This window comes from Phyllostomus hastatus, unplaced genomic scaffold (genome assembly GCF_019186645.2).
Source record: "Phyllostomus hastatus isolate PE091 unplaced genomic scaffold, TTU_PhHast_1.1 phas_scaffold_182, whole genome shotgun sequence".
Classification (NCBI taxonomy): domain Eukaryota; kingdom Metazoa; phylum Chordata; class Mammalia; order Chiroptera; family Phyllostomidae; genus Phyllostomus; species Phyllostomus hastatus.
The window spans coordinates 13,611,039-13,633,090 of NW_025334013.1; the positions used below are offsets into that span (position 1 = coordinate 13,611,039).

Below are 22,052 nucleotides of genomic sequence, written 5' to 3' on the forward strand. Positions count from 1 at the left end.
GCATTCTGGGGGAACAAACTAAGGCTCTGGAGTCAGGCTTCCTAGGTTTAAACCCCTCTGCTGGAGTAGCTGTGTTACCTAGAGCAACTCATTTACTTTCTCTGAGTCTGTTTTCTCTTGCATGAAAGGGGGTAATGATGTTACCTACTTCGCTGGGTGGTTATGAGAATTAGATGAGATCATCGAGGTTCAGAGCTCGGCGTGGGACCTGGCAGAGAGTGCAAGCGAGATCAGTGGTGACTGGTGTTAGCAGCTGTAGGCGTGGCAGCAGCTGTTATTTCCTGCTAGGGGAGGGGCCATGTTCTCTTCACCCCAGTGTTCTTAGCGTGCAATAGTCACTCCAGAAAGGATGGTTTAGCTGGACCCACGTCAACCATTGTCCTGGGAACATTTTCTGTCAAGGTAGAAAAAGTGAAAAGTCTGCAAGTACCTTCCCCCTCAAGGTCAAGGATTGGGTCCTTCAGGTGATTGGGAAGCAATAGTTCTTTCTCTAAAAGCCTTGAAGATCTCCCAAGACATGAGGCTCTTAAAGGGTCCAGCCTCTGTTTCCTTATTCTCCCATACGCTGGCCAGCCTGAAGCCAGGGCCATTGCTGTCCAGGGCCCTATGCTGTTCTTCATGAACTGTAGGCAAGGCATTCCCATGGGAATTTGTAATAATGCAAAAACAATTACGGAGAAATTGTAGCCGTTGCCCCACTGACTGTGTGAGAGTGGGTGGGGGTGCACTGGGCGATAGCATTCTTTTCTACGTCTAAAACAATGCTTCAGAAGGAGGGAGTCCTTCCTGTGTTTTCTAAATGTTTTACAACACACATGGTTTTGTTTTAAAACATGAGATGCAATAAGAAATAAAAACTTTAAAAAAACCTATTCTGTGTGACCATGGTGCCAGGGACTCAGTGTAGGCACAGCGGCTGCCTCTCTTAGTCCTGACAGGATGCAGAGCCTGGGTACGTTAGAAGAGGGAGGGCAGACTGTGCCTCGAAGTCATTCATGTCGTTTGAGACTGATAAGCCTCAAACCATCCACAGCCATCTACAGTACATTAGAGTAATACTGTTTTTTCAATCTATTAATTTGACAAATATTTCTTGAGCACTTACTATGCGCCAAGAAACCTTGTAGATGTTGGGTTGTTTGCTAAATCTGGCGACCCTACATTGAGGGCTCTCACTAGAGGAGAATGCAGTGATAGTGGAAATAAATGACTAGGAGACACAACAGCTGTGTGTGACTCCAGTGACTACAAAAGTGACTGAATGTCAGCCACAGTAAATCTGCCCCTGAATGTGACAGTGATGTGTGAGCATAATAGTGAAAGTGACTAATTGGGCAGTAACAAGGACAGCTGCGTAACCCAGTGGGGCCCTGCTAACTATTGGTGGCAGTGAAAGTAGGTGAGTGGCAATGATGGTGAAGACAACCGAGAGGGTGACAGCTGGACACACAGTCCAAGTGCTATGTTGTACAGAACTGTTTGAAGTTTGTGGTCTTTGAAAGTGTTAGCGTTTCGGACAGTGACAGTAGAAATGATGGACCATTGGCAGCAACAATGAAGCAGTTCCTCTGGTGAATTGAATTTGTGACTAACAATGGTGATGGAGTGGGACTCAGGCTGACAGTGACAGCTCTCAGAACGACTGAATATTGACACTGTGGAGGTAATAGCTGTAACCACAGAGGGAACTCGGCATTGTACTGAGACAACTGGAACTGAGCGGCATGACTGGCAGTGACAGCAAAATTGGCTGCACGTCAGTGACAGAGTGACAGAGTGAAGTTCAGTGGGTCAGCGCGCTGATATGATTTAATTAGTCTGACACTGTCTGGGTCTCACTTCATCTGTTTACGTGAGGATGGCAAGAGGAGCTTCAACGTGGAACGCATAGTGTGCGACAAGGTAAGAAATTGACTAAACGAACAGGCTGTGAATACTTTCCCTTTGAAACCCCAAATACTAAAACTGGGAGGAGGGGGGGTGGGACCAAAATGCCTTCAAGACACCATGATTGGTCGATACGGGTCTGTCAGCGTATCACGTCTGAGCTGTGTCAAGCCTCTCTACCAATGAGAATACGTCTGGGTACGAGCCTCGGGTCACATCTCCGCATTGCATGTGAACGTGATGTTTTGGAAAAATGAAGAGAAATTTTTTGTGTCTACTTGCCTGCCATTCTTTGAAATAAGATCCTTACTCCAGAGCTACCTTAGAGAGAAACAGTGTAACTCGATTAGAACTTTCCTAAGGGAGCGTGGGGTGAGAAAAGGAGTGGAAACTAAGGGTCAGGTGTCAGAGGCGAGGCCAGCAGCCAGCTTGCCCCAGCGTCCTGGCATTGGCGGAGAGCTCGTGCGTGACGCAGGTCCCTCCCCCTAGAGGCCCGCCCCTAGCACGTGACTACGGTGCGCTGGGCAAGCCGGGCCTCTGTCTTACCACTTCTGTCCCTTCCGCGCTGGCCTCAAGATGGCCGCCTCGTGGCGTCTCTGGTGCTGTTGAATGGAGAAATCTTTATTGTTCCCTTCGGGCAGGAGTGTTCGTGTTCTCTATGGCGCTGTCAATAAAGAACGGCAGTTTGAATCGGTGCTGAACAGGTAACCATAGAAACGGGGCTGGGACTCCACGTGGAGACCCTTTTTATAGCTGAGGCCCTGGAGGCGCCCCAAATGAGGGGATCACAGAGACCCTTCCGCGTGGCGAACACCGCAGGGCTCTGCCCAGTTCCAGCCGTCCCTCGCCCTGGGACGCGGACTCCCAGGGGCGGCCTTCACTCGGAGCGCAGGCTAGGCGTTAGACCCCCTAGGAGAAAGGCTGCGGCTGGGATACTGCCCCCTGTGGGGCCTTCTCTTCGCCCGGGGCCTGCCCTAGCCCCGCACCTCCTGCTACTCAGCGTGGTGGGATCGTTGGCCTCTTGGCCTCTCGGCCTCTCGCTGCGGTTACTCGCAGTCTCATCCCCCTCTCCCGCCAAGTCCCTGCACTAGACAAGGCAGTCTGGCCTTGGGCCAAATCCATCCCCTCACCTCCCCCTCCCAATTTCGTCTGCGGGGAACTAAGAATGGTTTTTACATTTTTGAATTGCGATGGTTATATGCAGTCGAATTCCGGAGCCCATAAGTGGAGTTTTATTGGAACACAGCCGTGCTCATTGTTGATGTAGTCTGTGGCTGCTTCCCTGCTACTAGGACAGAGTAGGGTAGTTGAGTGTGTTGCTCGGCAATGATTGCTGGGCCCGGGAAGCTGAAAATAACGCCCTTCACAGAAAGAGTGCCGACTCCTCCCCTAGGCACAAGGAGACTGGGTCAGTGCGGTCCGGCGATTCCTCTGGTGCCTTCCCATGTAATGGGAAACTCCAGTCGCAACTGTCCTGTGCACCTGGGCTTTTTGACAAAACACTCTTGACTTCCATTACCTCCTGTGGTCTTAATGATTTGTTCAAAGTGGGAATTGTTTCCCCTACTTTAAATAACAATAATACCATCCATCCGGCTTCTACAAGAAGTCAGGTGGTTAATTTATTCATACGCAGCATTTTTGGGCTAACAACACTTTATGAGCAGGTGGCCATGTTTCTATTTAAGAGGAGGAATTCTTGATTCTGAGTGGTTAAACTGTTTCAGGGTGTGGCCCAGATCATTAGTCTGGCAAGTTGAGCTAGTCCCTGGAAGCCCCCTTCCTGGTGACCCTTGGCATACTTCTCACTGTCATCTTTCAGGTCTGTCAACCTGGGGCTGTTGGTTCTTCCTCAGAGTTGTATCCAATCTTTGTGTGGTTTATGGAGGTTTAATTATAACCCCAAAGTGAAATCGATCTCTACTTGGCGAAATCATCACACTTCTGCCACACTCCACTTTCTAATTTAGATGCCTTTCATGTCTGGCAGTAGTTCCCAAACCTAGCTATTCATCCCAAGTTTAACAAATGCTTTCAGAACCCTATGCTTGCATGCATGCATTCTTGAATCCTTCAGTATTTGTTGAGCACCTACTGTATACTAGGAATGATTCAAATCTCTGGAAGTGCAATGGTGAGAAAGGTCAATGTGATCTTTGTTCTTCCACGGAATTTTAATTCTATAGAGGCTGGACAGATGGTATACAAATAAACAAGGATAATTTCAAATACAGCTGTCACAGCATCATAATAATAAGTTAGTAGTTAATATTTATTGAGTGATTCCTGTGTGCCAAGAGAGCTCTTTGAGCCTGATTGACACTATGTGCTTGATTTGTATGGATCATCATGTAATCTTCACACCACCACTATGACATAGGTAGCACTGGTACTCTAATTTTAGAGATGAAGACTTTGAGACTCAGCGATGAGAGATGTCCAGGGTTACATAGCAAATGCATAAGAGAGCTGGATCTGAACCTAAACTGATCACACTCACCACCCTGTATCGTAACGTTTATTTATCTTTTCTACCAACTTGGGGCCTCAAGGGCAAGAGCCACACTTTGCCTGTTCTTGTATCACTGCTAGCCAGTACTCACAACCAGTCACCTGGTAAATACTAAATAAACAAATCCAGGCTGTTCTTGAGCAAATATTTGAGTGCCTGCTGTGAACCAGGCACCATTGTGCTTAGACCCTGTGCTTACCAAGTGAGCAAGGCGGACCTACAACATGGTGTCTGAGCCAGTAAAGAAATAGCAAAGTTTATTCCAAATTGTGGCAACTGCTGTTAAGGGGAGAAGACCATGCTAACCTGAGAGGACATCTTTTTATGAAGATGTCCTTGGAAGGCAAGAGAGGTGGTTTAAGCTGAAACTTGTTGAGTGACAAGAATCCAGTCCTGCAAGAAGGGGAAAGGGGGAGAATTGGGGAGGCAGAACTTTTCAGCAGGTTCGGAGCCTGGGAGGGGGCAAGAAGCTGGAGCGCTGGAAGAAGTGGGTGACTGTGCTGTGGTTCAGTCCTGTGTGCTGAGTCCCGGGCCCTGAACCAGGCTCAAGGGCCAGTTACAGATCAGTGGTCCAACCTGACAGATGTGGACAGTGGTACCTTTCAAAGAGCTATATTGTGTGGATTAGATTCTAGAAAATGTAACACATTAGGAGTTTTCTTGTTACATATGTTGCTGAATTCCAGTCAGAGGAAATTAACCAAGTTGGGTCCCAAATGGAAACTTATTTAAAATGCTTCATAATAACAAAAATCCAGAAGTGTGTTACAGACAAAATTGAAGGTAACCGTGTGTATTTCTGTCTTTGGGAAGCGGGAAGGGGAACAGATCTTATTTTTTCTTCATGTCTTTAAGAGTTGAACTTTTCTAGTGAGGATGTAATTTTTTTCCAACCAAATTGTACAACTTTCTATTCAGAGCATTAAAAAAATAATTTTAGTGTTTTAAGCTCAAAACTATTTGTGTTCCTCCATTACATGTATTTGCATTTTGTTAAGGCATTCTATGGAAATAATAGGCTTCAGATTCTAGTTTGTGGTCATTTCAAAATCTGTTTGCAAATGATTTGGGGTTTCCTCTAAAAGTTTCAAAATATCGTTGCATTATTTTTAATGTCCTGCCTAGTCAAAGCAGGACATTGAATGCTTTAAAGCAAGTAGCAGACTCTTTAAATAGGTGAAAATAATATGATGTTTGGGCTCATGAACGTGAAAAATTACAGAGGCAGTAATAAATCGAGCAAACTGTAAGATCAGCAATGTCAGGTTTTGCTTTAAAGTGTGTCCAGTAACCAGATGGCACATGTCGTCGGAAGATGTAATCCAGCCCAGCAAATGGCGCGCAGAACTGGACAGGGAGTGGCACGTCCATGCAATGTTAAACAACAAGCCCCGAACCAAACTGCTATTTTAGGTGTGGGTGGGCCCGGGCGTTTAAAGTATTGCAGTTTTGCTCTGTGATTTGTGTCTGTTGGGCTGCAGTAAAGAGTAGGTGGTAACACTAGCTTTGAAGGATAATGTAAAACTGCAGGCAGAGCGAGGGCATACTGATTTGTTTTTCGGTCTGTTTTATTTCAGCTCAAAGCATCACGGCAGACAGGCAGCACAGGGAAAAAGAGCCACACTTTGGCAATATTCAGCTACTTGTGGAGGTTGGGGGAAGACTAAGTATAGCCAAAGTGTGGCTTGTTTTCTTGGCCTATCTGTTGGCAACGGTGCTTTGAACGGAAATAAAATAGATTGAAAAACAAATTGGAATGCCCTGTTGCCTCATACTGAGTATTTACATTACCCTCCTGGAGCCCTGCCTGTACCGGCACCCCCGGGGCAGGCAGTGACCCCTCAGCCTCTTTCAGCTCTTCAAGAGAGTGAGCTCTTTGATTTCTACAGGGACATTGAATGGGTACATATGGTTTCTGGGTCTCCAATAGCTTGCCTTCTAAAGTCATCATCTTGATCATGTGGAGAAAGCAAGCTGTAACGACGTCAGGGAAAAGTAAATATTAAGGACATTTAAATTCAGAGAAGAGATTGTTACTTTTTAAGAAGCTGTGCGGAGGGTGCAGCATTTCATTTGCAGAGAGCACACAGTTCTGAGGCTCCTGCAGCCGTCGTGGGAGGGAAGGGTAAGGAAAGAAAGCTAGCGCACTACACTTCCCCAGTGTCGTTAGCCTCCAGATCGTGTTGTCAGGCCCTCAAAATCATGACACCAGGTGCTCCATTTCCTTAGATGAAGTCAGTGTGTCATAGCGGGTCCTAAAGCAGGGATCTAATCTGGGATCCATGAACCCTTGAACTTCCCCTGGAAATTTTGTGAATGTTATTTTTCTGGGGGGAGAGAGCCCATTGCGTTAATCAGATTTCGGTCCTTGACCCCTCAAAGGCTGCAGAGCCAACAATGAAACGTCACATCACCAAATCACAGTAATAGTGAGACTCCGCCTGAAAACAGTTTTCTACTGTTGCGTGGCCTTGATCTCAGAGTTTTGAAACTATCTTTCCAGGCCTCGTTTCCTGCCCAAAGCGGTTAAGCGTAGCTGAATGGTCGTCTGTAATAGAGACATTTGCCCAATGAGGTGCTTCAGAAATCCCTTCGAGGCCCTCGAGTGCCCCTGTTCTGCATGAGACTGGTGAAATGGGGGCGATCATTTTGGCAACCTTGTTAGGAGACACCGTATTTGTGTCTTCCGACAGGTGGAGGGAAGCGTCGTAGAAGCCTGATTCTTGGCTCTAGGCATCAGCTCCTGACAGATGGATTCAGTTCCTCGGAGTCTGGGGAGGGCCGTTAAGTGGGAAAGAGGAGGAGAGGGAGGGACGGACTCCAGGCGGCTGAGACAGAGGCGGGGGGGGGGGGGGGGGCTGCTCCACGTCTGTCCGGGGCCCCTCCAGGCGCCGGAGAGCAGAGGGCTTTCCTCTGAAAGCAAGCTTATCCCAGAACCTCCCTTCTACTGGGACCTCTCCGAAAGTCAATTCATAGATGTGATTTTTTTATTTTATTAGTACTTGCAGGGAAATAAAAGGCAGGAAATACCTTTTAAATTTTTCTTAGGCTATTTTGTAAAAATGGCACCTCAGGAGAAAACTCCTGTGGGGCAGAGTTTGTTGGCCCACACAATACTTAACAGTTAGTTGCGTACGTTTAAACATCGGAGGTTTGACGTCTGCCCGACGTCTGTGGGTGTTTGGATGCTTGGCCACTGCCAAAGGCCCAGAGTCTGGTTCTGGGACAAATAATAGAGATCCTGTGCTGACTCCGAGAGAGCACTGCAGGAGCAGTCGGAGCCCGCAGTTCCTTCTGTCTCTCCACTCTCTGGGCGAGCCGCCTGCCGGTCGGAGCCTCCTTCTGGACTCCTTCGGCTCCTTGGCCCCACTAACTCCGCAGGATGCCGCCGGGGGCTCTGGCAGCCCTGGACTCGCCATTCGTCCCCGTCTGGTACTTCTCCTCAGCCCCTGGTCTCCGTGAACGGCTCCGCAGAGTTGCCAAAGGCAGAAACCTGGGGGTCTTCCCATGTTCTTGCCCTTCTCTGGGCCCACCACCCTCCTTCCACCCCCCACCCACAGACAGCACACATTTCTGTAGGCTGTAAGCCTGCTGGGTGTCCCCTTTCTCTTTGGGTTCAAGCCACTGTAATCTCTTGTCCTGGGTCACTGCAGCAACCCCCTCGTTGGCCAGCTGGCTTCCAGCTTCGTTCCTCTCTGGTACGTCTCGTCCCTGCTGTCAGGGAGCTTCATGAAGCACCGGTCTGAGCGTGTTGGGCCCGCGCTGCAGGTCCAGGAAGGCTGCCCGCCCTCAGGGTAGCGCCGTCCCCGCTGGGCGTGCACTGCCCTCGAGCTCCTGGCTGTGCTGTTCTCCCGGCCCTGCTCGCCCTTCCGCTAGGGCTGTGGTCAGCACTCAGTGGGTCGCCCTTGTGGGACAAGTGGGCCACACTCTGGGGCTTTGAGGCTGCTGGTTCCCCGGCCATGTTACTGACCAGGCCAGTAGCGATGCCATTATCTGCACTGACCATTAGCTTTCTGAATGTTGCTTTAGTTCTGTGTGGTTCCTTTGCACTGAGACTGTGTGCTACTTGAGATGTACAGCCAGATACTGTCCTAAACTCACTCGTAACTATTTTCTCTGTGTGGCCATGCTGCCAACTTGATAAATGTGATAAACAGGTTCATTTGTTTTAAACTTTAAAAACTTGCTTTTAAAAATCTAATTTTGGTTTCTAATTATGTTAACCATTTACATGGTTCCCAAATCGAAGCAGTACAACAAGGTACATTCATGGAAGGATTTATTTCATGCCTCCCCCCCCCCCTTTTTCTCTCCTCTTGAGTCTTGCTGTCAGAGTTGCAGGCTTTTGCAACTCTGACAATCCGTTAGGTAAGAAGTAACGTGTCAACATAGTCTAAATGGATTTTCTCCTTTTTTGAGATACAGGATATCTGCCCAATGTCTGAAACATAAGTTGCAAAAATATTTTTCCAGTTTGTCATCTGCCTAACGTTGCATGTTTCATTGCTGTACAGAGGTTTCACACCTTTACATAGTTACGTCTATCAGTCTCACAGTGTAATCATTACTTCAGATTTTGAGTAAGAAAGATGGCCTCACTCTCAATTTATGAGGAATTCATTAATGTTTTCTTCTAGTACATATACAGTTTCACTTTTATATTTTATTTTGTTTTTTATTTTTACTTTTTAATCTTCAGCAGAGGACATTTTTTCATTGCTTTTAGAGGGAGAGGGAGAGGTGGGGGGAGAGAGAGAGAAACAGAAAAATAAACATCGACATGAGAGAGAAACATTGATTTGGCCACCTTATTGTACGTGCCCTAACTGAGGATTGAACTTGCAACCTGGGTATGTGCCCTGACCAGGAATCAAACTCGTGACCTTTCGGTCTACACGATGCTCAGGTGGCTCAGTTGGTGCTCCAACCAACTGAGCCACACTGGCCAGGGTGAGACTTCTATCTCAGTGACAGTCTAGAACAGTGAGTATAAGTGTAGTCTGACCCCTACGAATGACCCAGGCCACCTAACCTAGAACTGCCCACCCTGCTGCAGCGCCCACGTCGGTCTTGGGGGTCCGGTCGTGGGGGGCCGCGTGTGCTTGGGGGCAGGCCAGCACTGAGGCCCCATGTGAGCTGTCTCGGGCTGAGGGAGGAAGAGGGGAGCGGGCCCAGCTTGGCTGGTTTATTTTCCGGTGCTGTGAGCTTGGCCGTTGTTTTGAGTTCCCACCTTCTAAGGTGGTCTGAGGAACACAGCAGGACCTTACGGGTTTGAGTAACAGTGAGATTTGTTCTCTTCTGCGTTTAGCCCCTAGACCGCTGTGGCAGCGCTCTGGCTTCTGGGTGTTGCTCCAAAGCCCCGGCCGTTGTTAAGTTTGGCCGCCCAGATGCCAGCTGCCCCTGTAGCTGGCATGCTGCTCTCGGCTGCCCTCAGTTCCAGTCGGATTCAAACAGGGGCAGACCTTCTAAGGTCAAAGTCCAACATAGCAGACTAATTGGCTTCTAGAGCTCTGGATGTTTTTTCCCAGGCAGCAAATTGTCGAGGATGAAATTTTCCATGTCTTCCTTTGAACATTTTGTGAGCAAATACTATAGAATCCCATAGGCTCTTTCCCAAATTTAAAGACTTTGTTTTCAGTTTCTTGAGTTAACCCTCTTGTCACACTCCCTGGTGATGGATAACAGAAGGATAGAGATGAAGCCAAGTCCCGTGTCTTCAAAGACAAAAGACGCTTACGGCACTGGGAGGAGAGGAGACTGGAGTTCATCTGTGAAGTGTGCACAGAGGTGTCCTGGGGCTGGGTGAGCTGAGCGTGTAAAAGGGCAGTAATGCAGGGAGCTGGGGGTTCCCAGTCTCGTCAGTGTTCCCGCTCCCTGACTACAAAGGTACAGGAGAGGAAGGGTTTTAAGCTGAAAGTGGTCTCTTCTTTCTAGCTGTGGTATAAACTCCCCGAGAGCAGGGATCATGCGGAACTTCTGCTCTGTGCAGTGTCGAACCTCAGTGAAGGGCACTTGGCTGAGCTCGGCAGAGCTCTGCCGGACACACTGTCCACTGACGAGGCTGGGAGGTTGGGCCCGGGAGTCGTGCTGGGGCTGCGTGCCCTTCACACCCCCAGCGGCACTGTTCCCAGCTGTGTGGCCTTGGACAAGCCAAGGGCTTGAGAAGTGCCGCCTCCTGTAGCCCAGAAAATGTCATCTGCTCTTCCTTAAAAATCACTTCACTTACTGTGTGTCTGTGCAGTGCCTCTGAACAAAGAAGTTACTAAAAAAGGAGGAGAAAGACTCTAGGATCAAGAGCTTAACTGCTTTTTAAATTCTCAGGCCTGGGCAATGATAGTGGTAGAGGTTCCAGCTCCAGGGTAGACAGCGTGGGCTCATTTACTGACGCTGCTACTCACTGGCTTTGGGATTTGGGGCGCATCATTTAATCTCTCCAGGCCTCCACTTTGTCAGTTGAAAGTGGAGTTAATAATAGTAACTGCCTTACAGGTTTTATAAAAATTATATAAGACCACCCATGCAAAGTTCTTGACACGGTGTCTGGGATACAATAAATCTTAGTGAATGCTAGCTACACACTGTTCGGTTGCTACCGTAACCCTCCACATTGTCTGTCTTCCCCCCTTCCAGATGTCTTCCTCATTGCTTTCCACTTAGAATATGTAGCTCAGACGTGGGTAACAGGGGGAGTCTCATTTCTGTCATTAGCTAACAGGAAAGTCTTAAAAACACTTGACTTTTCAACACTTCAGTTTCTCCTCTACAAAATTTGGGAATCAGACCAGGTGATTTCAGAAGTTCTTTGTATCGCCTGCTAGTTTGCAGTGAGTTTAAGGCTTTGAATGAAATCGCTGATTATAGCCCAGAGACCTGCGTTACGTACGAGAGGCTCAGCCCTCTGTGCTCGCCCTCGCTTTCCCAGCCGGCTCCGTCCGGTCTGCTGCGGATGGGTGTTCGGAGCACAGGCAGCTCGGCGCGTGGGCGGGAGCGGCAGGAGGCTGCTCTTTGCATTCCCAGAGAAAGACTGAAAAATCAGCACTTAGTCACTGCCATTAGGTGCCTGCACAAGGTTACCCCAAGGACAAAGCTGAGTCCAACTGTACGGAGAGACGGGAGCCACAGAGGAGTCCAGCAGTTCGGTGATGGAGGTGACAAGACGGAGTGGCAGCTGGCGTTGCCTGTACAGGGTGCTGACCCCTCGGACTGCGTCTGCCGAGTCTGGGGGCCGGGCACTTATTTCCAGGGCCAGGACAGATGCACCAAGCTTCCAGCAAATGTAGCATACAGCCTCCTCTGTGGTTCTTTTTATAAAAATATTTTATTTATCTTTTTAGACAGAGGGGAAGGGAGGGGGAAGGAGAGGGAGAGAAACATCTGTGTGTGAGAGAATCATCCATCGGTTGCCTCTTGCACGTGCCGCATTAAGGACCTGGCCCACAACCCAGGCATGTGCCCTGACAGGGAATCAAACTGGCACCCAGTCCCCTGAGCCACACCAGCCAGGGCGCTTCTGTGATTCTTAAAAAGCTTCTTGATGATACTTGACCTCGCTGCTTGCTTGCTCACTTGATTATTTATTTATGTGTTTATTTATACAGATAACTGCAAGGAGTAGGCATATGCCACTAGTAAGTGAACTAATAAATTGACTTTCTGATTTCTACAATAGTTCTTATGAATTTAGACAGTATTGTCTAATCTCCCAAGTCCAGTTAACTGTGAGACTTCTGCAGGATAGGGTTTTTGTGTCTGCGAGGTCGACCACCAAACCAGACCCTAAACCCAGCCAGGAGGGAAGTCTCTCGGCGTCCAGCCGGTCTGCCGGCCTGTCCCACGAGCGCCCTTTCCCAGACACGCCTCTCCAGCCGCCTTCCAGGCGAGGCCAGCAGAAGAGACCAGGTGCCTCGGACACAGGTGCTCCCATCAGGCCGTCCAGTGGCATGTCTCTGTCTGGGAGTGGCGATGAGGAGTGGCGGCAGTGAGCCCGGGCATCCTGTCAAGGCTAAGGTGGTAATTAAGAGCCAGGCGGATCTGCAGCTGAGCTCTGCCCAATTCATTAGCAGTGAGTCTTGGGCAAGTTGCACAGCCTTGTTAGAAACTAGTTTCCGCACCTGCAAATTGGGAATGATAATCATATCTGCCTCATAGGGAGGGTGGGGGAATTGGATGGAAAGTGCAGGACTGAGATCAACACAGTGCTGGACATCATTGCCGTCACAGAGCGGTTGCCGACCGTACCAATGCAGTCAGGAGATTCCAGGGCACAAAAAAGCAGAGATCAGTAGACTGGGCAGAAAATGAGTTAAGGACCTCCTTTTCACCCCGTTGGTAAGGGAAGCATTCTCACCCCAGGTTATGGCTGAACACACAACACAGGACCGTGGACGGATGAGACTGACAGCTGTTTATTAGGCACACACACACCCGGCCCCAGAGGAGGGCAGCCCGCCGTGCCAGGCCGCGTGTGACTGCACTCAGGAGCCGCGGGCCAGGGGCTGTGGGAGGCAGGCTTTGCAGTACTAAGAGGATTGAGTGCCCTCTGGTTCCTGCCAGAGCATGTGACCATTTATTTATATTTCTTTATTATTTTTCTCTTATGGATTCCAGAGAGAGGGGAAGGGAGGGAGAACAAGAGGGAGAGAAACATCAATCAGCCAGCTCTCGCATGTGTCCCAACTGGGGACTAAACCCACAGCCCAGGCTTGTGCTCTGACCTCCAGGAATCAAACCTGCGACCTCTCGGCTTACAGAATGACGCCCAACCAACTGAGCCACACCAGCCAGGGCGGATGTGATTGGTTTATTTGAAAAATTGGGGGCCTGTGAGGGTACTAAATCCCAGTGCTCCAGGAAAAGCAGGAACTACGCTGGTCCCTTCGATAAGAGAGATTGTTTGGCCACAGGACCTCCTCCGTGGGAGCGGAGCAGGTGGTGGAGTTTGTGACGAAGCGCTCTGAGGCCTTCCTGATTTTACAGAATGTCAAGGCAACACATACTACAGATCCTTAATTTTAGACTTTGAACTAAGAATACAGGCCTTGAAGTGCTATTTAATACCGTTTGCAGGGGATCTGGGTAGGAGGCTGTGGAAGACGAGTGGAGACGTCTGGTTCTGTGGGGGAGGCTGGTGGCACAGTAGCTGAAAGAGGCTGTCACAGTGGGTCACATGCAGTGGCGTGAGCCAGGCTCTCTTCACTGTATCCGTTTCATACATTTACTGTTTGGCTGTACCACCCGGTGCCCTGCCAAGGCTTAGCCGGGCTCAGGGGACCACTTGACCCTGGATCAGGAGCATTTTGACCTCTGGTCTCATTGGCAGCAGCCAGGGAACCGAGGCTGGTCCCGGAAGACTGGGTTGCTGAAACTCATTTTACAGGAGTTTGGGTTGGTGCCAGGCCGTGGGGCCTGGTTGTTGGAACCCTCCATATTTTGTAGGTTTTATTCCCAAAGTTATTTCAGAGTTGGTTTTTCAGGCTAGAGCCAAGGGCAGGTGGAAAAGGAAAGATGTGAGGATGACTCATTACTTTTCAGAGGTGAACGGTTGCTTAACACATGATGTCATAATTAGATGAGAAAAACTGAGATTTGAGAACAGATAATGTCATAGTCCTTTGTGACTCAGAGACGGTTCCTTGAACCAACAGCGTTCACATCACCTGGAGTTTATTAGAAATGCAGAATTCAAGCCCCATCCCAGAACTCCTGGATCAGAGTCTTTTCCTTGGCAAGATCCCCAAGTGACTCTTAGAGTGCACATTACAGTTCGAGAAGGCGTTCCGGTGGATGGAGGGCATGCGCCTAAGGACCAGCCGGCGGGATCAGAATCTCAGTCCCCCCCTCGACGGGTTCGCTGTGTGGCCTTGTGCCTGTTCCTTAACCTCCTCACTGTCAGGACTTGGTTTAAATTGGGCTTGACTGTCTTGCCAGGTTGTTAGTGTTAAAGGAGGTGACATGTGAAAAGTTCTTAGAGACATAACAAGGCACTTAATTATTAGTAGCTTTTATTAGCGGTTATTTAGTATCCTAGTACGATTTGGTAGAAAATGAAGAGAGAGCAGAATGTCGTTAGGACTCACCCTGTGGTGAGACATGAATTAGTAATTGAGCAAATACGGTCTCCTGCGCCGGCAGGGCGCAGAATGTGGTCGGCTCTCTGACCAGTCCCCTCAGGGTGAGGCTGGAAGCACGCTTGTTAAGTGACCCAGAGTTGACAGCTCTATTCCTTAATGGCTGCTGAGCTCTTGGAAGGGAGAATTCTCTGCGGAAGTGGCAGCTAAGTCTTGGCCTCCACTGAGGCCTCGGCATTACAAAGGAAAGAACCATGGCTTGAGGGTTGAGACCTGGGCTTTTTTTTCTACTTCTTATTAACTCTGTGGCCCATAAGGCATTGGGCATCTCTGAGCCTTAGTCTTCTTCTGTAAAGTGAGAATAACTGGGATGGTGAACGCAAATCCCAGTGTGTAAGCGAGGCATTATCATCGTAGCATCGTCCCTCCTTGGCTTCTGCTCTAGCCACCCCCCTCCACAATCCCCAGAGGTGCATTTTATGCCTGACTCGGCCACTTGAGACTCTGCAGTAATGGAGTTCTTGAGCGCTGTCCTGGCTCCCTGGAGGTCCTAATGACCGGGATGTGCCTCAGGGGGGAGCACAGAGGTCATTCGGGTGCCGCCGCAGCTCCCAGGGGCTGGGACAGTGGCAGACCCGCATTTGGGACGGAATGGTAGTGGTAGCGATGATAGCATTAGAAATAACAATGACTGTACATATGTAAACCCAGGAGTATCTGACACAAAAATCTCCATCCCTTACACTATAAATTGCTGCCTTTCATGCCCTCAGTGTAAGAGAAGAGACCAGATGACAGCTGCTTTTGAACTTGAGAAATCTGGGCCTGCTAAAAGCTACAGTCACCCTTTTCTAACCTCGCCAATCTTCCTTGCGTTCTCAGAAATAATTGCTACTGGTTCTCTTTTAACTTAGCTGATTCCTTACATACCTTACATTTTAAATCATCTTTTTGTGTGTAGCAAATGCCTCATTTCTTGTCTCTGAATGTGTGATCTTTGGTCTAATTATGTTGCGAGTGCCTGTTATTTTACCTGACTCTGGTTGTTTGTGAGACGCTGAACAGCCACGGGGTTAAAGCTGACTCGGATCAAAGAGCCCGCTGCCTCTCAGGACCTCAGTTTCCTCCCTCACAAAGGGAGGGCGTGGGCTAAGGTCACTCGGTCATCAGAGGAGTACGTGATAGATAAAGTAATGAACTTGTGTTTGCTGAAAGCGATGAACAGGGCTCGGCCAGGTCCCTCCCAGCTTTCTGTTTCCAGCAGAGCCCAGGCATCAAGATGGATGTAAAAAATTTATTCAGCTGACAGGGACAGTACACAAACAAACAAACAACCTTTAAGCAGATGGGGCAGCATAAAGAGATGTCTTAGACCCTGAGGTAGACATTCCACAGGGAGAGTCAGGAATTGTTAAGGGGACCGGAAGAGAGGACCCTTGACCAAGTATTAGAATGGCTTTTATCTCCTGAATACTGGCATACAGAAATGCAGGCAGAGGTGGGGCCGGCCTCTGCTCCATGGGGCTCCAGTTCCTCTGCTCCATGGGGCTCCAGTTGTTCGGTGGTAGACAGTGCATGTAAGATGCCTGTTCTTCCTTCTCATTGCTGGTCACCTTCCCTCATTCGTCCACCCCGCCTGTCCCTGGTAGAGCTCTGCTTTAACTGTGCTGTTTCAGTTCCAGAAGCTCCTTCCTCTGCTCACTATCCGGCCTCCCTAACCTAGGCAGCCTTGTGCTCCACACTTCCTCGTTCCAAGAGAGTCTTTGGAGACCCACCCTAGCCAGCCCAGTGTCTGTAATGACAACAAGGCGAGCACTTCTCGGATGCCTTTCCAAGGCCGGGTGCAGCGCGGGTTCTGTGCACGTACACTGCTTTCAGCACGCCCGCCCGCCGAGTGTCCTCCTGTGGAACCCGGTTCTTGTTCTCCCTCTGCCTGTAGTTCTTCCCCTTTCCACCCTTGCCTGTTGAAATGGTCCCCAACTTCCACTGACCTGCTCCAGCCCTTTCTTTTCCTTGCCACTCCCGGGGATCGACTTGTCCCCACCCCCACTTTTCCTCTTCTTGTCTTTCATGGATGGAGTCTTTTAAGAGTTCTGTTTTTTGATCATTCCAGTGTAGGGTCAACTTGACTACAGCCTCTCTGTGGACAAGAGTCTTGTTTTATATGTCACTTGGCTTCCACCCGGCACCTAGCAACGTGCTGAGTAAATACCAGGCGGTCCACCCATGAGTAATTATTGGCTGACGTGTGTGTCGCTGACTTATGGGAAAGTAAGGACCCTGACTGGAGAATCGCAGACCCAGTTCCCGAGGCGCAGAAAAGGGCCTCTTCCTCTCCAGGAGTGGTGGCGGAGGCCGCTGCTAAGGACGTCGCCAGCAGTTGTGGATTTCAGAACATCTGTTTTATTTAGTTAAGCAGTCAATATCGAAACTGCAAGTTTTTATATTTCTTTTTGTTCATTAAAGGGATTCCGTATTTTCTACCAACTGTGACTTTTCTTACTTTTGCATTTTCTGGCTTTTCTTCTGTATGTGATTGTTGTTTCTTTATGACTTACAGAATCTTCAAACTTTGAGTCTGTTTTTGGAAGTAGACAGAATAAGATTATAGATAGATAGATAAGATAAGATAGACATTCTTCCTGCTCCTTTTAGAAAGCCGGCCTAGATTTCCTTTGTGTTGACGCCCCATTTGCGTTCGGGTCGCTATGCAGCACTTGGTTCAACCATTAAGTTCTTTCTCGTGAGTATCTTGATTCTACATCTGTGTAGTCTTTTCTTGAGGCTTTAATATTGTTCCTTTGAGGAACGTTCATCATTCTAGTGCTCTTTTGTTGCTTAAATGTTCTTCCCCTGGGAACTTTGACAATTTTCCCAAGCCTAGCAATTTCACTAAGTGCTTAATAACATGATTTAGGTTGCCTCTGTGTGAGAGTCTACAGGGTTCCCTTGGAGATTTCCAACACTCGGTGTTTACACTATAGTTTCTTAACTTCGAGAAGCACACTTTTGTGCCATTATATCTAGTGCTGTATTCTCTCTCCTCCATTTAACTTCCTTGCTAAGGAAGTGAGGGGTAAACTAAGTAAAATCCATGTTAGAGGCTTTTACATTTTAGTCGCGAGATCAGCAAAGTATAGTTTAGCCTCTATGGTATATTTCAGCAACCCATAAATCACTAGTGTATCCCTTATGATTGTATATTAGATTTATTTAATAACAGTAGTCTGTACCTGAAAGTGGTCTACAAAGATGATATAGTTTGTTTACAGATAGGTACTCAGCTGTCATATCAGATGGCTAGTTTCAACACTATTTAATGAGGATGATTCACAGCTTCTCTTGGTAGTAATAATAACAGCTAACACATGCAGCGTTTAAGACATATTAGGCACTGCTTTAAGTGTAAACACACCCACACACTAATTCTCTTATAAGCAACATAAAGCTGGATTTTCCCCCCTCATTTTCTAAAAAAATCCAGTCAGAGAATCTCTCTGCCTTTAACAAGAAAGTTGAATCTGCTTTTATAAAAATCTGTAATTACTAATACATTCAGACTTATTTCTACCCTCTTGTTTTCTATTTACCACACCTTTTTTTGCCTTCTTTTTTCCCTTTTCCTGCCTGCTATTGCTCGATCACATTTTCTTTATTCCCTTTTCTATCTCTTATTTGCAAATATTTATTTAGCTTCTATTCCCTTTTACCCTTACCTGTTAACATACATCACTTAACAGAGGTTAATGTTAATCGTTATTATCCCTTGACCCTGGATTACCCTAAGTCTAGTCTCCCTCCTTTTGTCTTCCATGTTGTTGATTTTTCATTTCAGGGAGGCAGTGGAGTCTTCAACACCTCAGAACCAGATTGCCTGAGTTTGGACCCTAACTCTGCCACACACAGGTTTTGTAACCCTGGGTAAGTGTAACCTCTCCGTGCCCCAGTTTTCTTACCTATAAAATGGGGGTAATAGGAGCTCCTGCTTCACAAAGCTGTTAAAATGAGCCCTGGCTGGTGTGGCTCAGTGGATTGAGTGCCAGACTGCAAAGCAAAGGGTCACTAGTTCGATTCCCAGTCAGGGCATATGCCTGGGTTGCAGGCCAGGTCCCTGGTGGGGGGCACGCAAGAGACAACAACACATTGATGTTTCTCTCCCTCTCTTTCTCCTTCCCTTCCCCTTTCTCTAAAAATAAATAAATAACATCTTTTTTTAAAAAAGGGGGTTAAATGAGTTAGTACAAGCGAAGCATTTAGAGCAGTGCACGCACGTGGCAGGCATTCAGCAAGTGGCAGGTGCTTGGGTCGTCGTTATTCTACACTGTTTCTAACCTCCGCTCCTCATACCCTTGTTTAAACAGTCAGTGCGTTTTAGGTGCTGACACGTTTCTTCATTTCCTTTTATTGAGATATAATTAACATGCTGTACATTGAGCTTAAGTTTTCTGTTTTAAGTTTTTGACAAATAATTGACTCTTTAATGACCACCCAAGGCAAGATGTAGAACAGTTTCCTTTCCCCAGAAAGGTCCTTTGCGTGTCTGTTCAGGTCCCTTCCCCGCATGACCCCAGCACCCTCCACAGCCACTGTCCAATTTTTTTCACCGCAGGTGAGTTTTGCCTGTGTTTCTATCACCGTAGTATGTGCTCTTTTGTGCCTGGCATTGCCTTAACATTGTACTTTTAAGATTTATCCATGTTGTTGCCTCTATCAGTAGTTCATTCTTTACTATAGGAAACCTTGTGTACTCCTACCGGCACTTGTGAGAGCTCTAGTCTCGCCCCTCCTCACCTACGTTCGGTGTCATCGGTCTTCCTGATTCTAACTGTTTCAGTGGGCGTGGCCAGCAGTTTCTTTGCTTGCTACTTGCTTTTATTTCTTTTACATTCTATTCCTTCTTTCTGATTTAGTTTCCTCCTTACAGTAACCCTTTCATTGGCAGTCTGTGGGTCTCTTATCTTTGTCTACAGATGATTTTATTTCAAACTGGATATAGATACTTGATTGATTGTTATTTTCTTTAATATTTGAAAACTTATTCCACCTTCTTCTGACATTTGTTTTTTTAATGAGAAGTTAGTCTAATTGTCATTCTCTGGTAAGTAAAGTATTGTTTCTTGGAGTTCTTACAATTTTTTCCCCTGTGTTGTTAATATTTTGAAGTGTTCATTTTAAAGACTCATGTCTGTCTTTAATTCTAGAAAATTCTCAGAAATTATATCTTTGAATTGCTTTTCCCACATGTTCTCCAGTGTCTCTGTCTGGAATGCCCATTAGATGCATGTGTAACCTTCTTGTTCTGTCTTCGATGTTGCCTAACCTCTCTTTAATATTTCTGCTTTTTCAACTCTGCTACCTTCCAAATAATTTTCTCAGGCTTCTCTTCCTAGCCACTAATTTTCTCTTTAGCTCCGTCTAACCTATTTATAGTTCATCAATGGATGGATTTTAGTGACATAACTTTTTATTCCTGAAAGTTTCTTTCACATCTATCTATTCTTTTTTCACATTATTTTGTTTTTCATGTGGCCTTCCTTTATTCTTCCTGTTTATTAAATTGAAGCAATTTTAGCACTTTTCACAGTATTTTGTAATTTTTATGATTTTCAGTTCTTGGGAATGCTCTTTTCTTCCTCGGTGATTCATTTCCTCATGTGACTTTTTATCTTTTGACATTTGGGGGCGGTGCAGGGAGCCTCCTTTATCTATCTGGGCAGGGTCCCTCCTGTTTGATTTTAATTTTTCTCCCTACCCCCGACCCCTACTCCTGTTTCTCCCCGCTATAGGCACCCAGTCCTATGTGTTTGATAAAGTGTCTTTGGCCACATATGTCACTTTATGCGCTAAGTGGCATTGTTTTGCATGTGTATTTTTGACTCACGTATGTAAATGATGTTATGCTCTAGGTCTCCTTCTCGTTCTCATGTTTTCGCGCAGCTCTGGGTGTCTTTTAAGATCTATCCATGTTTTGGTCTGAATAGCTACTCGTTGCTTCTTTGCAGTGCACTATATTCCATGACACACATCCTGCTCACCTCCTTACTTTCTTTTAGTGACGGGCGTCTCAGTCGCCTCTCATCTCCCTGCTACCACAGACAACGCCCCAGTGGTACTTCTGGCCATATTTCCTTATGCGAGAATTTTTCTAGGCTATATATCTAGGAGTGTGAGTCCTGGGTCTTAAAGCACATATGTGTGTGCACAGAAAATTTAACTAAATATTACCAGAATGCTTTTACAGTCCCGCTCTACCAAGTCGTACCCCCACCAGTGGTGCCCTGGATGCAAATCTGTGTCCACCAGATGTGACTGTGAGACCTTGGAGAAATCACTCAACCTCTCTAGGCCTTTGTCTCCCCACCAGTAAACAGGGGTAGTAACGGCCTCTGCCTGTCAGGTTCGTAAGAGGATAAAATGAGCTCCTGTATGTAAAGTGTATAGTGTACTTCCCGAATAGGACAAACATCACAATACGTGTTAGATGCCATCACAGCCACTACTGTTACCGTCGTCGTTACCAGTTAGGTGAGCTTCTCCTCCGAATCGCCCAGTTATGTCATTGCCCGATTCCCACCCCCAGCTTGGATTTCAGTTTTGTTCTTAACACTTGCAGGAACTCCTTCAGTATTCTAGATAACTGATTCCTTGTCGCCTTTGAACTTTGCAAATATGTTCTGCTAGTTGTACCATTTGCCCATTTGTCTGTTAATTATGTCTACAGAGTTCTTTTCACAGTAACCATTAGTAATCAATATAGTCAAATTTAGCCTTTTCCCTTTCTCTCTCTCTCTCTCTCTCTCTCACACAACTTCTGGTGTAAGAAGTTTCTCTGCCCCCGTTTCAAAGATCCACTCTGACATTTCCTACTGTCAGTTTTTGTGGATTTACTTTCACACTCACATTTCCTCATACGGTTGTAATACCAAGTTCTTCTCTATGTTTTTCTTTCTCTCTGTGTGAGTCCGTGCCTAGGGTTATGAAAGTAATCCTGATTTTTTTCTGTGGCATGCCAGAGACCAGTTTTTATATTAAATTTTCAGCTCAAGATTCCTGGATGATAGAGGGAGTAAATTTGGATTTTACACCTCTATGGCATAGGCCTTCACTTTAGATTTCTTTCAGGTGCCTTTTCCCCTACTCAAGGCCTGGATAATTTGCAATCTTTATTGCTGTTTGCTGAATCAGTGAGCAGAGAGTGTTCAGACTGAATTTCAAGGAGGGGTAGGCGATTGAGGCTCTTTGTGCGAGCATCTGGGTTCCAACTCCCCCACCTCCATCTGCTTGAAGCTGTGTTCCCAGTCTTCTTGAGGGCATCAGTGCTTTCTCCTCCAAGCCCAGGGCCTGGGTGGGGCTGGAAACCCCCAGGGACCAGCATGGTCTCAGCTTCCTTTTACTGTTTTGGCTTTGATTTTGATATCTCTTTCATTTCAGGTGCCTCCAGAGTTCTTTTTTTTTTTCTCTTTCTTTCTTTCTTTCTTTCTTTTTTTTTTTTAGCTTGACTGTGTATTTTTAAAGCATTTTTTTTGTTTTATTTTATCCACCATCTCTGTGGGAGAAAAGGTCCACTTAACATCAACTTGCTGTGC

The 22,052-nt window shown here is 47.1% G+C and overlaps 1 protein-coding gene across 3 annotated transcripts in view; it reads left to right on the plus strand.

The window, feature by feature from the left end:
* The first annotated feature begins 2,440 nt into the window (after positions 1 to 2,440).
* ZBTB40 (zinc finger and BTB domain containing 40) overlaps positions 2,441 to 22,052 on the plus strand; it is a 63,737-nt gene continuing 44,125 nt past the window's right edge. For 2 of the 3 annotated variants that reach the window (XM_045858481.1, XM_045858478.1), the window contains exons 1-2: positions 2,441 to 2,591; positions 18,302 to 18,387. The gene's annotated coding sequence lies outside the window, so the exon portion shown is untranslated. The remainder of the gene's footprint in view (positions 2,592 to 18,301; positions 18,388 to 22,052) is intronic. The other variant, XM_045858480.1, reaches the window with a different exon arrangement.